Source organism: Vombatus ursinus, unplaced genomic scaffold, assembly GCF_900497805.2.
Source record: "Vombatus ursinus unplaced genomic scaffold, bare-nosed wombat genome assembly UNPS02015202.1, whole genome shotgun sequence".
In the NCBI taxonomy this organism is placed as follows: Eukaryota; Metazoa; Chordata; class Mammalia; order Diprotodontia; family Vombatidae; genus Vombatus; species Vombatus ursinus.
The window spans coordinates 855,276-874,563 of NW_020954980.1; the positions used below are offsets into that span (position 1 = coordinate 855,276).

The 19,288-nt window shown below is 37.9% G+C and overlaps 1 pseudogene; it reads right to left on the minus strand.

The window, feature by feature from the left end:
* Positions 1-124: 124 nt before the first annotated feature.
* On the minus strand, positions 125-13,579 carry LOC114031662 (annotated as a pseudogene).
* Positions 13,580-19,288: the final 5,709 nt, after the last annotated feature.

Genomic DNA, 19,288 nt, shown 5'->3' on the forward strand with positions numbered 1-19,288 from the left:
AGTCAGAATAGTGGAGTATAGGCTGGGACCCAGCTGAATTCTCCCAAAATTGTCCTCCAGATCAAATTTTGGAGTGGCCCAGCCAACAAAATGTCAGAGGAGTATATTTCTCCAGCCTGACAACTTAGGAGGTTTTCAGAAGTCTGTAACACTGGGGTGGGTGCAGGCCTGGAGCGTGATAGGAGCACCAGCACTGGGGCTTGGAGGTGGTTATGACAGCAGCAGCAGCAGCAGTTTCAGAAGCTCTCAGTCCAGATAACTGGTCAGAAAGAGATTACAGGGGACTCATTGCTGGCACAAGCCATTTTGGGTCTCACTTCCAGGGTGGAGAGGTGTACTTGTGATCAGACACAAGGAAGCAGGGGCCCTGGCCAAAGTTCCAGGGCCAAGAGAGACCTGTGGCTGCAGAAGAGAAGGTTCCCTTCCTGGTAAAGATCAGAACACAGACCAGGAGAGCAGTGCCCATATCTATCCCAGTATAATACCAACTTGGAAGCACTGAAAACTTGCAGGCCTCCAGAACTGGCTCTGAAAACAGCAGCATGAAAAAGCCTAAAGCTTGGCACAATGCCTTCCCACCCCCAGGTGAGTGGAGCCCAACTTTAACATAACTTGTGTTGTTATGTTAAAAAAAAGAACTTCACCTTAAAAAGTTGCTATGGTGTCAGGGCAGACCAAGACAGAAATTTAGAAGACAACAATGTGAAAACAACTACAAATAAGCCTCAAAGAAAAATGCTAGTTGGACCCGAGACAAGCAAGAATTCCTGGAAGAGTTAATGAAAGAGATAAGAGTGGTAGAGAAAAAACTGGGAAAAGAAATGAGAGTGATATAAGAAAATTATGAAAAGAGAATTAACAGTTTGATAAAAGTGGCACAAGAAATGCTGAAGAAAACTTTTTTTTTTGGAGGGGGGTTTAATTTTTTTTTAATTAAGCAATTTATTAATTTTTAGTTTTCAACATTCACTTTCATAAGATTTTGAGTTTCAAATTTTCTCCCTCTCCTCCTGTCCCCTCACCCACACGGCATGCAATCTGATATTGGCTCTACTTATACATTCATATTAGAAAACAACATCTTAAAAAACAGAATTGGCTTAAGGGTAAAAAAGGCACAAAAATTCACTGAATAAAAGAATTCCTTTAAAAGCAGAATAGGCCAAATGGAAAAGGAGGTACAAAAATTCACTTAAGAAAAGAACTCTTTAAAAAGCAGAGCTGACCAAATGGAAAAAGAGGTACAAAAATTCACTGAAGAAAATAATTCCTTAAAAATTAGAATTGGGCAATGGAAGCTAATGACTCTATGAGACTTTAAGAAACAATAAAACAAAGTAAAATAAATGAAAAAAAAATAGAAGAAAATATGAAGTATCTCATTGGAAAAACAACTGACTAGGAAAATAGATCGTGGAGAGATAATTTAAGAATTATTGGACTACCTAAAAGCCATGATCAAGAAAAGAGCCTAGACATCATATTTCAAGAAATTATTGAGGAAAAATGCCCCATTATCTTAGATCCAGAGGATAAAATAGAAATTGAAAGAATCCACTGATCACCTCCTGAAAGAAACCCCAAAATGAAAACTCCCAGGAATACTATAGCCAAATTCCAGAGATCCTGGGTCAAGGAGACTATACTGCAAGAGGCCAGAAAGAAATAATTCAAATATCTGGAGCTATAGTCAGGATCATGTGAAGACTAAAGGCTTGGAATATGATATTCTGAAAGACAGAAGAGTTAGGATTACAACTAAGAAAAACTCACCCAGCAAAATTGAATACGATCCTTTAGAGGAAAAAAAAGGATATTTAATGAAATGGAGGACTTTCAAGCATTCCTGATGAGAAAGAGACCAGAGCTGAATAGAAAATTTGACATTCAGAAAGATGATTCAACAGAAGCATAAAAAAAGTAAACATGAAAGAGTAATCATAAGGGACTCAATAAGATTAACTGTTTACATTCCTGTATGGGAAGATGATACATGTAACTTTTCTTTCTTTTTTTTTTTTAAAGGCAATTGGGGTTAAGTGACTTGCCCAGGGTCACACAGCTAGTAAGTGTCAAGTGTTTGGTCTGAGGCTGGATTTGAACTCGGGGCCTCCTGACTTCAGAGCTGGTGCTCTATCCACTACGCCACCTAGCTGCCCCAATACATGTAACTGTTAAGAACTTTATCATTTTCAGGGCAGTTAGAAGGAGTCTACATAGACAGAGAGAATGGATGTAAGTTGATTATATTGGGATGATCTCCCCCCAAAAATGTAGAGGTGAGAAAGAGGGATGCACTGGGAGAAAGGAGAAGGGAGAGGCAGAATGGGGAAAATTTTCTCACATATAAAAGGCATGCATGGAAAAACTTTTATAGTGGAGGAGAAAATGGGGGAGGGGTGACAGGCAATGCCCAAACCTTACTCTCATCAAAATTGGTTCAAAGAGGGTAGAATATATATACACACTCAGTTGGGTAAAGAATCTATCTTACCCAATAGAGAAATAGGAGGGAGAGGGGGTAAGAGATATGGGAGAGGGGAATGACAAAAGGGAGGGTGGATTAAGGGAGGCAGTGGTCAGAAGCAAAATACACTTTTGGGGGCAGCTAGGTGGCACAGTGGATAGAGCACTGGCCCTGGATTCAGTTCAAATCTGGCTCAGACACATAACACTTACTAGCTGTGTGACCCTGGGCAAGTCACTTAACCCCATTGCCTAGCCAAAAAGAAAATAACACTTTTGAAGAGGGTCATGAGTAAAAGAGAGAAAGATAGACAAGAAAGTAAGATCAAGGGATATTTTGTTGTTTGGTCATTTCAGTTGTGTCCGACTCTCCCTGACCCATTTGGAGTTTTCTTGGCAAAGATACTGGAGTGGTTTGCCATTTTCTTTTCCATCTCATTTTACAGATGAGTAAACTGAGGCAAAACAGGGTTAAATGACTTGCCTGAGGTCACACAGCTAGTAAGCATGAGGCCAGATTTGAACTCGTGAAGATGAGTCTTACTGACTCCAGGCCCAGCACTGTACTGTGCCACCTACCTAGTTAGTAATCATAACTGTGAATGTGAATGGGAGGAGCTAACTCATAAAAAAAGAAGCAGAGAGTTGAATGGATTAGAAACCAGAATCCAATAGTATGTTGTGTACAAGAGACACACTTGAAACAGAAAGACAAAAGCAGAGTTAATGTAAAGGGCTGGAACAGAATATATTATGTTTCAGCTGAAGTGAAAAAGGCAGGGGAAGCAATCATAACATTAGACAAAGTAAAAGCACAAATAGGTCTAATTAAAAGAGATAATAAGGGAAATTATATTTTGCTAAAAGGTACCATAGACAATGAAATAAAAAAAATTTTGCAGTAAGTTTCTCTTATATATAGGGAACAGAGTCAAATTTATAAAAATAAGAGACGTTTTCCGATTGATAAATGGTCGAAGGTTATGAACAGACAGTTTTTAGAAGGAGAAAGCAAAGCTTTCTCTAGTTACATAAAAATACTCTAAATGATTTATTGGAGAAAGGAAAGTTAAAACGACTCTGAGGTACCACCTCACACCCATCAGAAATGACAAATGTTGGAGGAGAGGTAGGAAAATAGGTATGCTAATGAATTGTTGGTGGGGTAGTGAACTGGTCCAACCCTTCTGGAGAACAATTTGGAACTATGCCAAAAGGGCTATAAAACTGGGTATACTCTGATCCAGCAATACCGTTATTAGGTCTGTACTCCCAAAGAGATCAAAGAAAAAGGAAAATGACCTAAATGTACCTACTTGCATAGCAGTTCTTTTTGTGGTGGCAAAGAATTGGAAATCGAGGGGATGCTCATCAGTTGAGGAATGGTTGAACAGATTTTGGCATATGATTGTGATAGTGTACTATTGTGCTGTGGGAAATGATGAGGAAGGTGGTTTCAGAAAAAACATGACAAGACCTACCATATATGAACTGATGCAAAATGAAATGAGAAGAACCAAGAGATCATTGTGCATAGTAACAGCAGTGTGATAATGATGATCATCTGTGAAAGACATGCCTACTTTGATCAACCAAGACATTCAAAGGACTCATGATTGAAACAATGCTATCCACCTCCAGAGAGAGAACTGATGAACTCTGAGTTCAAATTGAAGTATAGTTTTCTCACTTTATTTTTTGCTTTTTTTCTGCAATATTTCTAATATGGAAGTATGTCTTGATTTCACATGTATAATTGATATCATATTGCTTGCCTTCTCAGTGGGTGAGGCTCAAAACTAGCTAACACACTGAAAAAGTCTGACATTTACAGTATTCTGCAATCACAGTCCCACCACCTCTTGGCATCTCATTGGACTAATCCCCCCAAACCACCTGGTGGAAAATCTGCCACCATTATTGAGGAGAAATAAAATAGAACAACCTATGAAAGGACATGGTAAAGCAGAGGGGTCTCATCCACTCTTGTAACAACTATTTATTGTTCTTGGGTAAGAGATGCCTGCAGTTTTGTCTAAATGGACTTTTTTTTTAACAATTGTAAATTATTTGGTCACCTCCCCTTGTCTCCTGCCTTTGAACAGAGAATATTTTGTCATTCTACATTACAAATCTTGCCAGATGCATCGCAAATATTCTCTCAGAAATCCTGCTTTTTTCTTTATTAAAAATATTTTTATTGATATCTTTTGTTTGCTTTTTTCCATTACTAATTTTTCCAATATTTCTCCCCATTCTCTACAACAAATAATATTACAGAGGAGAAAATGGAAAGATGAAAAAAATGAGCAGAATTCATCAGATCATTGTAAACATCTGCAAAATATGCAATATATTACACCCATGGACCTCCCTTTGCAAAGGAGTGGGGTTGAGATGTCGTCTTCTCTCTCTTCTTTAGGGTAGCCTTGTTCTTTGTCATTTTGCAACATTCATTTTGATGGTTTTGTGGGTTATTCTCCCCATTTGTGTTTTCTTGCCAAATAAAATTGGAGCAGTACCCCTAACTAGGCAAATGCTCCCAAAGAAGTTGAAGATAGTGGAAGTGTACCCTTATGACCAAAAAGCGTCTTACAGCCTTTTCTCAAGTGGTACTGAAAAAAAAAAACCTAGGGAAAAAACTGACTGTCATTAGAGGACTAGCTAAAGAATGACATACCAATGTCATATTATTGTGTCTCTGTCACCATTTCTGAATGAGGAAGTAGAAAAGGGGACAAACCTTCATCCGAATTCAACAATTAGTTCTTAAATACAAGAGAGAAATAATAATTTCTCTCAAGAATCTCATGTTCTTTATCTGCAAGAAAGGGATCTATGATAGCTGCCCTCTCTACTGCACAGCAGTATCATGAGACTTAGATGAGGTAACATAAGTGAAGCCCTTTCACAATTATAAATCCCTATATAAATGTAAAGTGTTATTATTGTCATTGATCACTCATTCAAGACAATCTGATCATGGAAAGCTAAGTTAGGAATTTTAGATGCTGTGTTTTTACAGTTTGTTATAAATTGTGTCCTTTAATATTGTAATACAATGTTCATAGAGCTTGAAGCGGCCTTTGAGATTACATAGTCCAATTTAGTTTATGCACGAGGAAACTGAGGCCTAGAGAAGTTATGTCAAATAGTTAGCCAAGTAGCTGAGCTGAGGTTCAAACCCATGTCTTCTGAGCTCAGATTCAGTTCTTTTCTCACTATGGCACGTGACCATATGCTTTAATAAAGGAGGCATGCCTAATTCATGTGTATTGCATTATAATAATATAAATATATGCATGTAATATAGTAAATATAATAATAAATATAGAATAAAATATGGAATAGTCTACTTAGTATATTATAACATATTTATATATCTACCTATAGATAGCTATGTGTAAGTATAGATATATATATATAAAATATTTATATATTATATATGTATCATACAAATATAAATATCTTGTATATGTCTATGTATATATTTAAAATATTTATATTTACATATTTTATTAAATATAAACAATACATCTACATAAAGATATCCATATATGTATATGCATGGATATGTTTATATGTGTGTATATATACACACACAAGATATTTAAATACAAGTCAGTTAGGGAGGGAAAGGATTAGAAATTTGGAGATTAGGAAATTCCCATCAAGTGATTGTCTCAACTCATCTCTCTTGAGATTTCCTCTTGAAGTGGTTTCTTACAAATTGAAGTAAATCCTTTTTTAACCCCCATGAGATCATAGCTCATCTTTCTTTCATCTACTCAGGAGTCACATCTCTTTAAATGTGTGCAGCCCAGTGGAGGAGTTACTGTGGAAGGCAAAGTAACAGAGTTCTCTGAGAAAGGAGGAAGAAAGTCATAGGACAGGAGTAAATTTTGTGATTCAATATAGGGTGTAAATTTTGAAAGGGTATAGGCAGGAAGAGCACGTACCCAATAACAGATTAACAAAACAAGCAGAAGGCTTCCAAAAATCATTTGATGGGAATGCCAGAAGAGACAAAGTGTTGTACCTTTTGGGCCGTGGCTCACACTTGCTATTCCTTCCAGGCCCATCACACCCCAAGGTCCTGTTCACCATTTCTTGCATTTCTGGAACCTGAACCCACTAGTCACACACTCGCTTTTATTCTGAATCTCTTACTCTTCCGTGTCTTCATAGTATCTGACATTGCTTATGCCTGGAGCATACCTAGCAGCCCCCTCTAATGCTGGACCCATTTTTCTTTACTCCCTCATTTATTAAAAGTCTTGAAGATGGACTCCACATCTTCTTTGGTTCCTTAAATCACTTTTAGATCTATGCTCTGGCAACAGCTTCTACTTTACTAAATTAAACCTGTTACTGGTGTGTTCTTCAGGACACTGAATCTTCTTTCTCTGTGACTGGCATCTAGCTCACAGGCTTGTTATTTTTTTTTAAATTAAATTAATTTTATTTTTAATTTATAGAATAAAATAAGCATTTCCATAACATAGTATAATAAAAAGATGACTGCAATGAAACTTCAAATTTGTTATGTACAACTTGCTATTCTTTTAAAATATATAATAATCATGTAAATTTTTTTCCTTTTTTTCTACCCCCTAGAGATGACTACCATTAGACACAAATATATATATGTATGTATGTAAAATTATTCTACACATACTTCTATTTATCAGTTCTTTCTCTGGATGCAGATAGCATCTTTTTTCATATGTCCTTCATAGTTAATTTGGGTATTTATAATAGTCAAAATGACTTATTCACTCAATGATGATATTGCTGCTGCTGTATACAATGTTCCCTTGGGTCTCCTCATTTCACTCTTCATTATTTCATGCAAGCCTATCCATGTTTTTCTAAGATCATCAAGCTCATCATTTCTTTTTTTAAATTATTTTATTTTTCAACATTTTATAAACAAATATTTTATATTTTCAACATTCACTTCCATAATCTTTTGAGTTTTAAATTTTCTCCCCCTCCCTCCCTGCCTTCCTCCCTAAGAAGGCATGCAATCTGATATAGGCTCTACATATACGTTCCTATTAAACATATTTTCTTTTCTTTTTGGGGGGGGGGGCTAGGCAATGGGGTTAAGTGACTCGCCCAGGGTCACACAGGAGTAAGTGTCAAGTGTCTGAGGCCAGATTTGAACTCAGGTCCTCCTGATTTCAGGGCCAGTGGTGTTCTATCCACTGCACTACCTACCTACCCCTATTAAACATATTTTCACATTAATTTTGGTGTAAAGAAGAATTACATCTAATTGGAGCAACCATAAGAAATAAGATACAAAACAAAACAGAAGAAAAAAAAAGCAAATCATATCCTTCGATCTGCATTCAAATTCCACAGTTCTTTTTTTGGATGTGGATAGCATTTTCCATCATGGGACTTTTGGAGATATCGTAGGTCCTTGCATTTCTGAGAAGAAGCTCATCACTTCTTGTAGCGCAGTAGGATTACATCACCATCATATGCCACAACTTATTCAGCCATTCTCTAATTGACGGACATCTCCTCAATGTCAAGTTCTTTGCCACCATAAAGAGAGCTGCTATAAACTTTTTAGGACATGTAGGTTCTTTTCCTTTTCCTCTAATTATCTTTGGAAATAGACCAAGTAGTGTATTGCTGGTTATAGGTAGTTTACTAACTCTTTGGGCATATTTCCAGATTGCTCCCCAAAATGGTTAGATCAGTTCATAATTCCACCAAAAATGAATTAGTGTCCCATTTTTCCACATCCCCTCCAACATTTGTCACTTTCCCCTTCAATTATTTTATCCACTTTGATAGGTATAAAACAATATCTCAAGGTTGTTTTAATTTGCATTTCTCTAATCAATAATGATTTAGAGCATTTTTTCATATGACTATAAGTTGTTTTGATTTCTTCATTGGAAAACTGCTTGTTCATATCCTTTGACCATTTATTAATTGGGGAATGACTCGTTTTCTTATAGATTTTTACAAATTTCTTTATCTATTTGAGATATGAGAACCTTATCTGAGAAACTGTCTAAATTTTCTCCCTAATTTTTTGCTTTCCTTCTGATCTTGGCTACATTTGTTTTATTTGTACAAAAACTTTTAAATTTAATGTAATCAACATTATCCATTTTACACCTTACACTGCTTTCTGTCTCTTGTTTATTTGTAAATTGTTTGCCCATCCACAAATCTGATAAAATATGTTCCATTTTCTTCAGATTTTCTTGTAAGATCTCTATATCTAAGTCATATATGAATTTTGTCCTTATCTTGGTAAATGGTGTGAGATACTGGTCTATGCCTAATTTTTGCTTTCCAGTTTTCCCAACAATTTTCACCAAATAATGAATTCTTATCCCAAAATCTTAAGTTTTTAAGTTTGTCAAATACAAGGTTACTATATTTATTTGCTGTTGTAAATTGTATGTCTACTCTGTTCCATTGATCTACCTTTCTGTTTTCTAGCCATTACCAGATAGTTTTGATAATTATTGCCATATACTATAATTTCAGATCTGGTAATGCTAAACTTCCTTCCTTTACATTTTTTCATTAGTTCCTTTGATATTTTAGACTTACTTGTTCTTTCAAATGAATTTTATCATTTTTTCTAATTTAGTAAATTAAATTTTTTTGGTAATTTAATTGTGATGGCATTGAATATATAAAATTGGTTTAGGTAAAATTGCCATTTTTATTTTATTGGCCTTGCCTACTCATGAACAACTAATATTTTGCCAATTTTTTAGATCTGATTTTATTTGTATAAAAAGTTTTTTTTAAAACTAATTTTATTTATATAGTTTCTGGGTTTGTTTTGGCAGGTGTACTCCCAGGTATTTTATACTGTTATTTTAAATGAGGTATCTCTTACTATCTCTTCTCGTAGGGTTTTATTTGTGACAGGCTTGTTCTTAAACCCTTCTTACACTTGAATTTCAAGAGTGATGAACTCTTTAACACTCTGCCTTCATATTTAGAAAACTGACAGTCTCTTTTTTTTCATTAGCAGCCTCTTCCATTTACTAACACCATGTTTCAAAACAGAAGTAGTATTCTTGATGTACAAAGTCCTTACATTTTGCCAGTTTTTCTTTAACAGAGACACCAGGAGATGGACAGCCACGTGGATATTATAGACTAACTTGTTGTCTGTCATTTTCATGTGGCCAACCACAATTGCCAGACCCAGCACCTTTTTCGTAAATTGAACCTCACCAGCCTTGGCCACCATATTCTCATTAGGGGTCAGCATAGATGGAAACTTTTCAGCTTTGTTCAGACGAGGGTCTAGCATTTGAGAGATTTGCTTGATCAAGGACTTGGTGGCCAAAAAAGCATCATTTTTTAAAGCCAGCTTCTTGTTCCAACTTGGCTTGTTCAGGGCCTTGATATTCATGTAGAGAGTCTCTGTAGTCTTGCCTCATCACCATGTGGTTGGGCTCCCAGGACACACATATATTAGTAGCTAGTCTGACTTCTCAAACTATTGAGAGGAATGATTATTTTTATATTATATTATAATTATATGTAATATAGGATTATTTTTATATATAATGTAATATATTATGTTATACTGGCCGCACGCCGACCTTCTGCCAGCCGTGCGCCAGTACCCACTCCTTCTATAAGGAGCACACTACCAGAGTCTTACCCACACCTGGGTCTTCGGTACTCAGCCGGATCACCACACAGAGACGAGCCATCGGGAGGCACCAACACCAGAGCTTTATTCAGAGGCCAACACAGCAAGCCATCATAGCAAGCCCAAGCAGCAAGGCCAGAGCAACAGGGCAGGAGCCAGGGGAGAGCGCACGTGTGATCTGACCACGCTTGTTCCTAAGTACCTACCTAGCCCCTCCTCCCCAGCCCGCTACTAGCCAATGATTGTAGGGTCAGATACCGGAAGGGGCTGTCTGAGTTTAGCACACCAAGGGGGAGGGAGTGACGTAGGAGGCTAGGATTGGATACAGGAAGGAGGCATCTGGGATTGACGCATAGACAAGAGTACGTGACCTAGGAAGTCAGGCTCAGACTCTGGGAGGAGGGGTCTGGGTCAGTGCTGCACAAAGGGACCCAGGAAGTCAGGAAGGTCACAAGAGGCATCTGGGGATGACGTTGCATATAGGGAGGGGGCTAAGCAGAGGGAACTCAGTCCTCTGCCATCCCACTCCCACGTGGCACCACTCCTTGCCTCAGGAGCTCAAGCTCGGCTACTTCCTTGCACCCAGCTTATCTCATAGCACTGCCCAATTGCCTCAGGGCTTCTCCGATCCAGCCCATCCCAGTACACACGACTCTGCCTACCACAGCCCCTGCCTCGACTTCCAAAATACCCAGATCTTACCCTACTCTTGCCACAGCGCCCAACCTGGTAGCTGCCAACATCAGACAGTCCCTCACATTATGTAATATAACATTACATTATAATTATTACCAATTATTAATATTAAAATTTTTTCTTTCTATTCTTTCTATTTCCTCATTCAGAAATAAATCACTGTAGATTAATGCAGCAAGTCTTTGAAGGACATTACTGACCTTGCCCCAAAATTTACCCCACCCTAGCCCATCTTATCAAGGTGGAATTGTTACCCCACCCAACCAGAAAAACCTTACAAAGAGAATCTAATTTAAGTGAATTTTGGCCCATTATGCAAAACTGAGGGTGGTCTGGGAATAAGAGTGACATAATCAAAGTCACATCCCCCAGACCTCCATTAAAGTAGGTCAGCTTCTCAGTATAATATTCATTTCTCATTAATTGTTAAACAATCCAAGTTGGTTTCTACCTGTAGGGAACACCCACTCTTCCAAGAATATATAAACATCCCTCCATGAGGGGTCTTTGGTTTATAAGAGATAGCCAAATGACCATCCTTTTATTAATTATTTGATAGCCATAATTAATAAAGATTATCAATTACCAAGAAATTATGTACTTGAACTTTTTATATGTCCCACTAGCCAGTGGGCTTGGATGTTTTAAGATATAGGAGAGAGATCTGTCCAGCCTCACCTGCGAAGTGCAGGGGGTGTGAACTACCCAGTGCTGCACTTGAATCCCTTCCTCTGCAATTGCTTGAGAGATTAGAGAGAGGGAGACAGGGACAAGTATAGAAAAAAATGGTGCTGATCCGTCGGTGCCAAAGAAATGTTTGTCCTTTTGGGAATCATAGTTCTTCAGACTGATTTGCAGCTTCACAGTTTCCAAAAATTTTCTGCATTTACATTGTTTTCCATGAAGGACCTCTCTCACAAGAGATTTTGTTACTCATGGCTGTTTACAGGTCATAAGCTTCAAGGAGATTGTTTTAATCATAGCAAAGAAATCTCTTTCAGTTAATGAGCAGTTTAATTTTTTAAAAATCATAAAAGAATGCTCTTAATTAAAGACTTTTTTTGGTGCCATTTTTGGGTACACTTTGGGGTGGAATTTGAATTTCTCTGGTTGACTGCCCCAATGTAGATAAACTGTAAACTTTATTATCTGAGAGCACCTAGGATCCTGTTGCCAATCTCTGTTGCAAGGGTCTGGGTCACAAGACTCAGGGAATGAATAGATTCATTTACAAGGCAATGGAAGCAAACAGAAAGCATATAATCATTTATATGATTTTCTAGTTAATATAATTTATTATGTTGATATTTTCCCCCATAATATTAAACTGACCTTGTATTCTAGGTATAAACCCTACTTAGTTTAAATGGATGATTTTGGTAGATTGTGTTCTATTTGCCAGTTTATTACTATTTTGAATTAAGATATGTTAATAACATTGACCTATAATTTATGTTTTTTATCTGGCATGTCAGGAGAGGGTGTTCCTGGATCTCAGTCTTATATTCTCATGTTTTCTTTTATTGGTGTCCATTATTGAGACCTGACCTACCACTGTTTTCTTGACCTTGTCCCTTTCTGGAAATAGGATTGTTAGGGTTCATAGTAATTACTGACTGAGCCGACATACATGCATGTTCAGAACAGGAATAATGCCACAGCTAACTGTGAGTTTCATGTCTTACAGGATGAACCCTAAATATTTGCTTATTTACCTTTAGCAAGCAGGACCCCAGAGCAACCAGGATCCTCTGGCAGAACTTTTCAGGAGTGAGCAAGTGACAAGCAACCCTAGCAAAATTTAGTTGTTCTTAGCAGTATGGAGGCAATTTTAAAGTGGAAAATTCTACTTCTTCACCTTGAACTGTTTGAGAAAGAAAAAAAAAAGAAATAAAAGAAAATGCAAACCCCACAAGTTAAGTTTAAAATGTTAAGTAACATTTAAAATGTTCAGTAATATAAGCTGTGCACCAGGGCAGATGACAAGGGAATTGCTGAAAAGGATTGTTTGGTGAACCTGGAATGACAACTAAAGGATTTATTCATCACATAGGAAAAGTAGGGGTTTTGCAATATGCTGAAACAACTGTCTGCACCTCTATAGGTGGTTCCTTAACGTAATCCAATCAATCCAGAAAGAAATCTTTCTTCTGAGAAAAAAACAAAAGGAAGGGATAGGTTCATGGCTTCTGATGACTATGAAAAGCAGAAATGATAACTGACAGCAGAGAGAAACCTTTGATCTTGCCATCACCCCCAAATGCATAAGCTCCATTCTCATGAACTCTGAAATGCCTTTAAATTCTGATGACACACTGTAAGCTTTCTACTCCTCCATCACAATTCCAAACTCTGCTCTTCACTTACATTGTGACCTCCCATCCTTTGATCCCTCAATTCTCTTCCCGTTCTCTTACCTCTGGTCTAATTGCACTCTCCTCCTTTCCTCATCTTGACCCCTTGGTCAACCAGTTGAACTCTACACTGTCCACTTCCCTTGAGTCCCTTGTCCCCTTATTATATCTCTGAATATACCCTTCCAAATCTCAGCCTTGGATTACTCTCTCCACCTTTTGTCTTCCCTGCTACAAAGACGCTACTGGAAGAAGGTAGAAAAAATCACACAACTGTTCTGATGGATCAAGTACAAATCTGGGTTACATAACTTCAACCAGGCCCTCCCTGCTGCTAGATAATCTTTTTACATCTTCCTAATTAACTTACCATACCACGCACCACAGTGGCCCTTCCAAACCTTTTCATCTCTTCTCAAAGCTCTCATAGCTTTCCCTCCCAACACACTCTTAGCTGAGGATTCTTTGCCTCATATTTTCCTGAAAAAGTTGAGATCATTCATAAAGAGCTCCCTATTCTCCCCTCCTCCTCATCTCATATCATTCATGCCTTTTGCCACTATCTCTTCCTCCATCCCTATCTCACATGAAGAGGTGGTCCTTCTCTTGCCAATGTCAACCCCTCTTCCTGCATGAGTCAGAACACTGCATCCCTTCTCCTCTATCAGGTTACCCCCTCTATCATTGCCACTCTCTCCCTTATTTTCAATCTCTCCCTTTCTACTGGCTTTTCCCATATTGCCTACTAACATGCCTATGTCTCCTCTATTCTCAAAAAACCTCACTTGATCCATCCATACCCACTATTATCCTGTATCTTTATTCCTTTTTGTGGTTAAATTTCTTGAAAAGGTCATCTATGATAGGAGCCTCCAGTTCTTCTCTTCTTAACTCTCTACAATCTGGTTTCCAATTTTATCATTCAACTGGAAATGCCTCTTTTCAAAGTTATTAGTGATCTCTTAATTGCCAAATCCAATTGCCTTTTCTCAATCTTCACCCTTCTTGATCTCTCTGCAGCCTCTGGCATTGCCATTCTCTTTGATAGTCTCTTCTCTCTAGGTTTTCAGAACACTACTCTCTCCTAATTCTCCATCTACCAATCTGACTGCTCCATCTCAGTGCCTTTTGCTCAGTATTCTTCCAGGTCACATCATCTAACCATGCATATCCCACACGACTATGTTCTGGGCTTTCTTCTCTTGTCTTGTCTTGTCTTGTCTTGTCTTGTCTTGTCTTGTCTTGTCTTGTCTTGTCTTGTCTTCCTTTCATAAAGAGAATCTAATAAATTTAATCCAATCTGATAAATTTAAGAGAGTTAAGTCTTATACTTGGATTTAATTTCAAAAGGTTTGGGGTTTGGCTTCAGTGGACTGGAAGTTTAGTATGAGCCAACAGAGGGAGATATCAATGAAAAAAGATCATATGCTCCTAGGCTGCATTAAGAGAAGCAGAGTGTACTATGCAAAAATCCTAATCTAATGTCTCATCATGGCACAGAGATCAGCTTGGGCTCTCAAAGAAAATGCCTGTGGACTCTAACCTCTAACAAGTTCTACTATACAACAAAAAGGATTCAAGTATAGCTCTGAAGACAGATAAAGGCAGCTTTCCAAAGGGCTAGTTTAGCTAAGTAAAGAGAGGTTCATCACCAGTAGGCTTACCACTTGATGAGTTCTTTGGCCATGCCAACTTATAAAACAAAGAAAAATTCAAAATGACTGTCATTTTCTACAGCTCCTTTGCAGTGATTGATGGTGGCAGAATGGCAGACAAGGAAGCAGGGAGTGCTAAGAAACCCACAATTTTGAAATTGCTTACACACTTTAACTTCCCTGTGAGTACTCTTAAGTATGAGACCTTTGCCAGTGGCCAGTGAGGGGCCCTACTACTGGAAGATCTGGATCATGTCAACCTTGACATTCTTTCTACAAAAGAAACCAGAAGAAAGAAAGAAGTTGCAACTAAAATGAAGGTGGGCTTTCCAGAGAGAAAGAGAAAAGAATTAGTAAAATTGGTTAAATTGTATGCCCCAGGGCAAAATGAATCACTGTGTCAAGGGCCTTGTTCTTATCTCCTCTTGTAATCCTCTTGATATTGGAAAAAAGCCTGCTGTGAAAATAATTATCTTATGCACTGACATCAATTGTAGTGAATTAAGGAGTAAAGAAATTCTATGAAAACCTCAAAAAGGCCCTTCAAGTGAAAGCATCACACACTTTGATAGTAACATTATTACAAAGGTTAGAATATTTGACTATGTTGAGAAATGTGTTGGAAAACCTGGGTCAAGAAGTGGGAATGAGAGATGCCAAAGTCTTGCTAATTACATAGAAATCTTTTGCCATTACATTATGACTACTTTCTTTGAGAAAAGAAAAAATAGGCACTGCATATTGTGAGCACTGAAAAATGTCACAAAAATGAAATAGTTTATATTTTAACAGAGAGGAAAAGACTCATTATTGATGTGAGAATCACCATACATCAATTGCTTTTGTACAGTTAGATGACCAGCTTTTTAGAGCAAAGATCAATCTTAGTCAAAGCTAGAAGAAAGAATAATAAGGAAAGACATGAGAGGCAATTGAAGCAACTCAATATTACACAACTGGTCATGAAAAATGGGGAAAAGCACAGCAAAATTACATCAGCATCAGTTATAATGATTGACCCTACAATGAGATTGAAAGTTCCAAAAAAGGGCTCAAGTCCACAAATACTGAGAGGGATGGCAGCTGGAGGCACTGGTTTGGAATAGAATTATTTTTGTGAAGTCTTACAGAGACAGATGATGCTTATTATGAATAATACCATCTCATAAAGCAGAGAGAATCAATGGTGGATAAAATCATTTTGAAGAAAATTGGCAAGAGATTCAGCTAAGCAAATTGATCTTGATGGCATTTAAGCATGAAAGCTGAAGAACAATCAACAAAAGCAAAATAGAGGTGATCTGTAAAGATTTCTATGATAAAACTGTGGTTGCCAACAAGGACAGTAGAGCTGTCACGATTGAAATCTAACATCATTGTTCCAGATAATTCCTTGTGGATAGTTAGAAATGGCAAATGTTCTTGTTTGCAGATAACATACTGATTCCATTAAGCTGTATAATATTGCATAACTTCATAGAAGAGAGATGTAACCAATGAAAGCAGTTGAACTTTGCCAACATATAATCAATAAGGAACTTTGAAGTAGGAGTAAAAGATACCACCAAGGAATCATGTGATAAGAAGGTAGACCACTCATATGTCAAGGATGAGAGGTAACATCAGGACAGCCTGAATTCTTCAGTTGCATCTTTGCAAAGTCAAGAAGAAGTGAGGAAAGCCTAGCATATTGGGTGGATCCTCTGAGGTGAAATTGGGAAAGATATGGATAAGATTCCCACAGAGTCAGCAGACATGAATGAGTTGCAATATGCACTGTGGGAAGAAATATCCAAATTGATGAGCTCCATTTGAGATTTGGAGCATCCCATATAGGGGATATCATGGGTCAAGTGACTTGGGCCTGGTCAGATAACTGATAGCATATAGTATTCAGTTCTGGATGCCACATCTGGGAAGGACGCTGGTAAATAAGAATGTCTATAGAACAGTGACGCTTATGGTGAGGATAGAAGTGTATACATTATGAGAATTTGTTGAAGAAACTGGAAATGTTTATCTTAGAGAAAAGAAGCCTTCTGGGGAGGAGATATGATGGCCATTTTTAAGAACTAAGGATTATCATCTGGAGGAGGGAAGAGACTTATCTTTTTTGGCTTTTTACAATATGGTCACAGATGATTCCTTTGACCACCAAAGCTAGAAGTTACTTTCTGTGAGGTCAGATCTCCTACTGTCTCATCTACCCCTCTCCCTCCATAGCTATGATCAACAACTTTCCCCCAGAGAGCTAAATCATTAGTCCCTAGAAACTAGTGTGAGGTGTTACACTTATACTTTGAGCCAGTGGTGTCATTGGTTTAAGACATGGTTCCCTGTCAACCACATATTGACCTAGAAAATCACAAATTAACATTATCTATATTATACTGTATTTTTCTTTTCTTTTTTAAAAAATAAGTTTTTCTTGTTCTCTTCTGTTTCATACATCATTATATTTATCTTAAGCAATCTTCCTGCTTCCCCTATCAGAGAGCCATACCTTACAGAAAAAGTACTTTTTTTTTAAGAGAGGAAAAAAAAATCAGCACAGCTAATCAATACACTTAAAAAGTCTGAAAACGTGCAATGTGTAACACTTGGGTACCTCCCACCTTCACAAAGGACTGAGTTGGGAGGGTTTCTCTCTTATCTCCCAATTATATTTTAATCTGATTCAGAAGCCCTCTGGAGTATTTCAGGTCATGAGTTAGGCATGTTTGTTTTAAGCCATAGTTCTTATGTCAAGGACGAGCTTTTAAGATCCTTTCTAACTCTGATATTCTATGTATTCCTATTTGCTCAGTTTCTTCATCTATGCTCAGGCCATGTGATAGGTGCTGTGGGATATAATAAAAGTGTAAGACCTGGTCCATGCCTTCACAGAACTTGGAAGTGGTGATAATGAACATTTGTTGCTAGACTGTCATCCCTGACTATGGGAGACTGAACTTCATTGGTGAGTGTGAGATATGTTGCTCTCAGACCTTACTCCTTAGAATGTGGCATCACTGCTCAGATCCCCTTTTAGATGTCCTCTGTTTACTGGCTCTGCTGTATTCCGGAGCTAAGTCTAATCTATGAAAGACATGGATGGAAACATGGGATGCAGCAATTGCCCAATATATTGTAGCCTAGACCCTATGCAACCCCAAGAGACGTGGGAAAGGGGTGAGTTGTAGCTTTCTTGAATCCCTTGCTTATTTCCCCTCACCCACATACTATGACATGATTCTCACATAGGATTCATTCATCAGGCCAGTGCACAACAGCACTGAAGTAGCTTAAGTGCAAAGAGGCTGAAACATATGTTTCTTTTCTCAACTACATATGGAGGGAGTCCTCAATACTTATCTCTGACGTATACACCTAACCATATTGCTTTACCCCAATTCAGGTTGAGAATAATACTTAAGAATAGAGATGGGGGGCAGCTAGGTGGCACAGTGGATGGATCACCGGCCCTGAAGTCAGGAGCGGCTGAGTTGAAATCCGACCTCAGACCAAACACTTGACATTTACTAGCTGTGTGACCTTGGGCAAGTCACTTAACACCCCCCCTCAAAAAAAAAAGAATAGAGATGGCACCTGCAGTCTGGGGTAATCAGAAAAGGCCTTATTGAGGAGGAGACATTTTATTTGTGTTGAAGGGCATGCTTTACACAGGTAGAGGAGAGGAATTGCATGAGCCAAGGCTCAGGCAGAATGAAAACTGAGAAATAAATAAAGTTTAACTCAGTAAGCTCTGCCTGCTCCCTGTAACTTTCCCTAGATTTAATCATTTAACTTTTCCAGGCCTCAGTTTCCTCATCTGTAAATAGAACCAACCTCTTGATGTTGTTGTGAAGCTCAAATGAGGGAAGATGTGTAAAATGTTTTTATAAACCTATCAAAATGTTAGTTATTTTTATATTCACAACTGAATTGAGTTCAGATCCCAAGAGGTTAGAAATAATGTGCTGTAGAGACTGCAATTTATCCACAGCTCAAAGTTTGTGATTATCTGGCTCAATGAGCTAAATTGACCCCATGGGGCTCTTTTCATTGTTCCAAGACAACGGAAGTAGGAGGAAGCATTCAGATAGGAAAACCTGCCAAGAAACCAGAGTCAAGTGTTTTGCAATATAAGAAAATGATAAATTCTCTGTTCCTTGGCGTTTATTTCAATAATCACTGAGGAAGAATTTTCAAGGGGGAATTCCCAACTTACCTCAAGTAGGATTGGCTTACAGATTCAATTCTTATTTTTTCCATTGGTGAAAAGTTTGTATAAGTATCAGCTTCTCCTCTATTGCCCATTAGCCCTCACAGCTGAGCCTCCCCATTGACCTGAGAAAGGAGAAGGCATCCCAGGTGAACTTGCATTTCTTTCAGGTCTTTCTTTTCTGTTTGTTGTTGTTGTTGTTGCAAAGAACGTTTATCATATCTAGTTGACAATATTTTTGTGGACAGGGCCTTTTGTC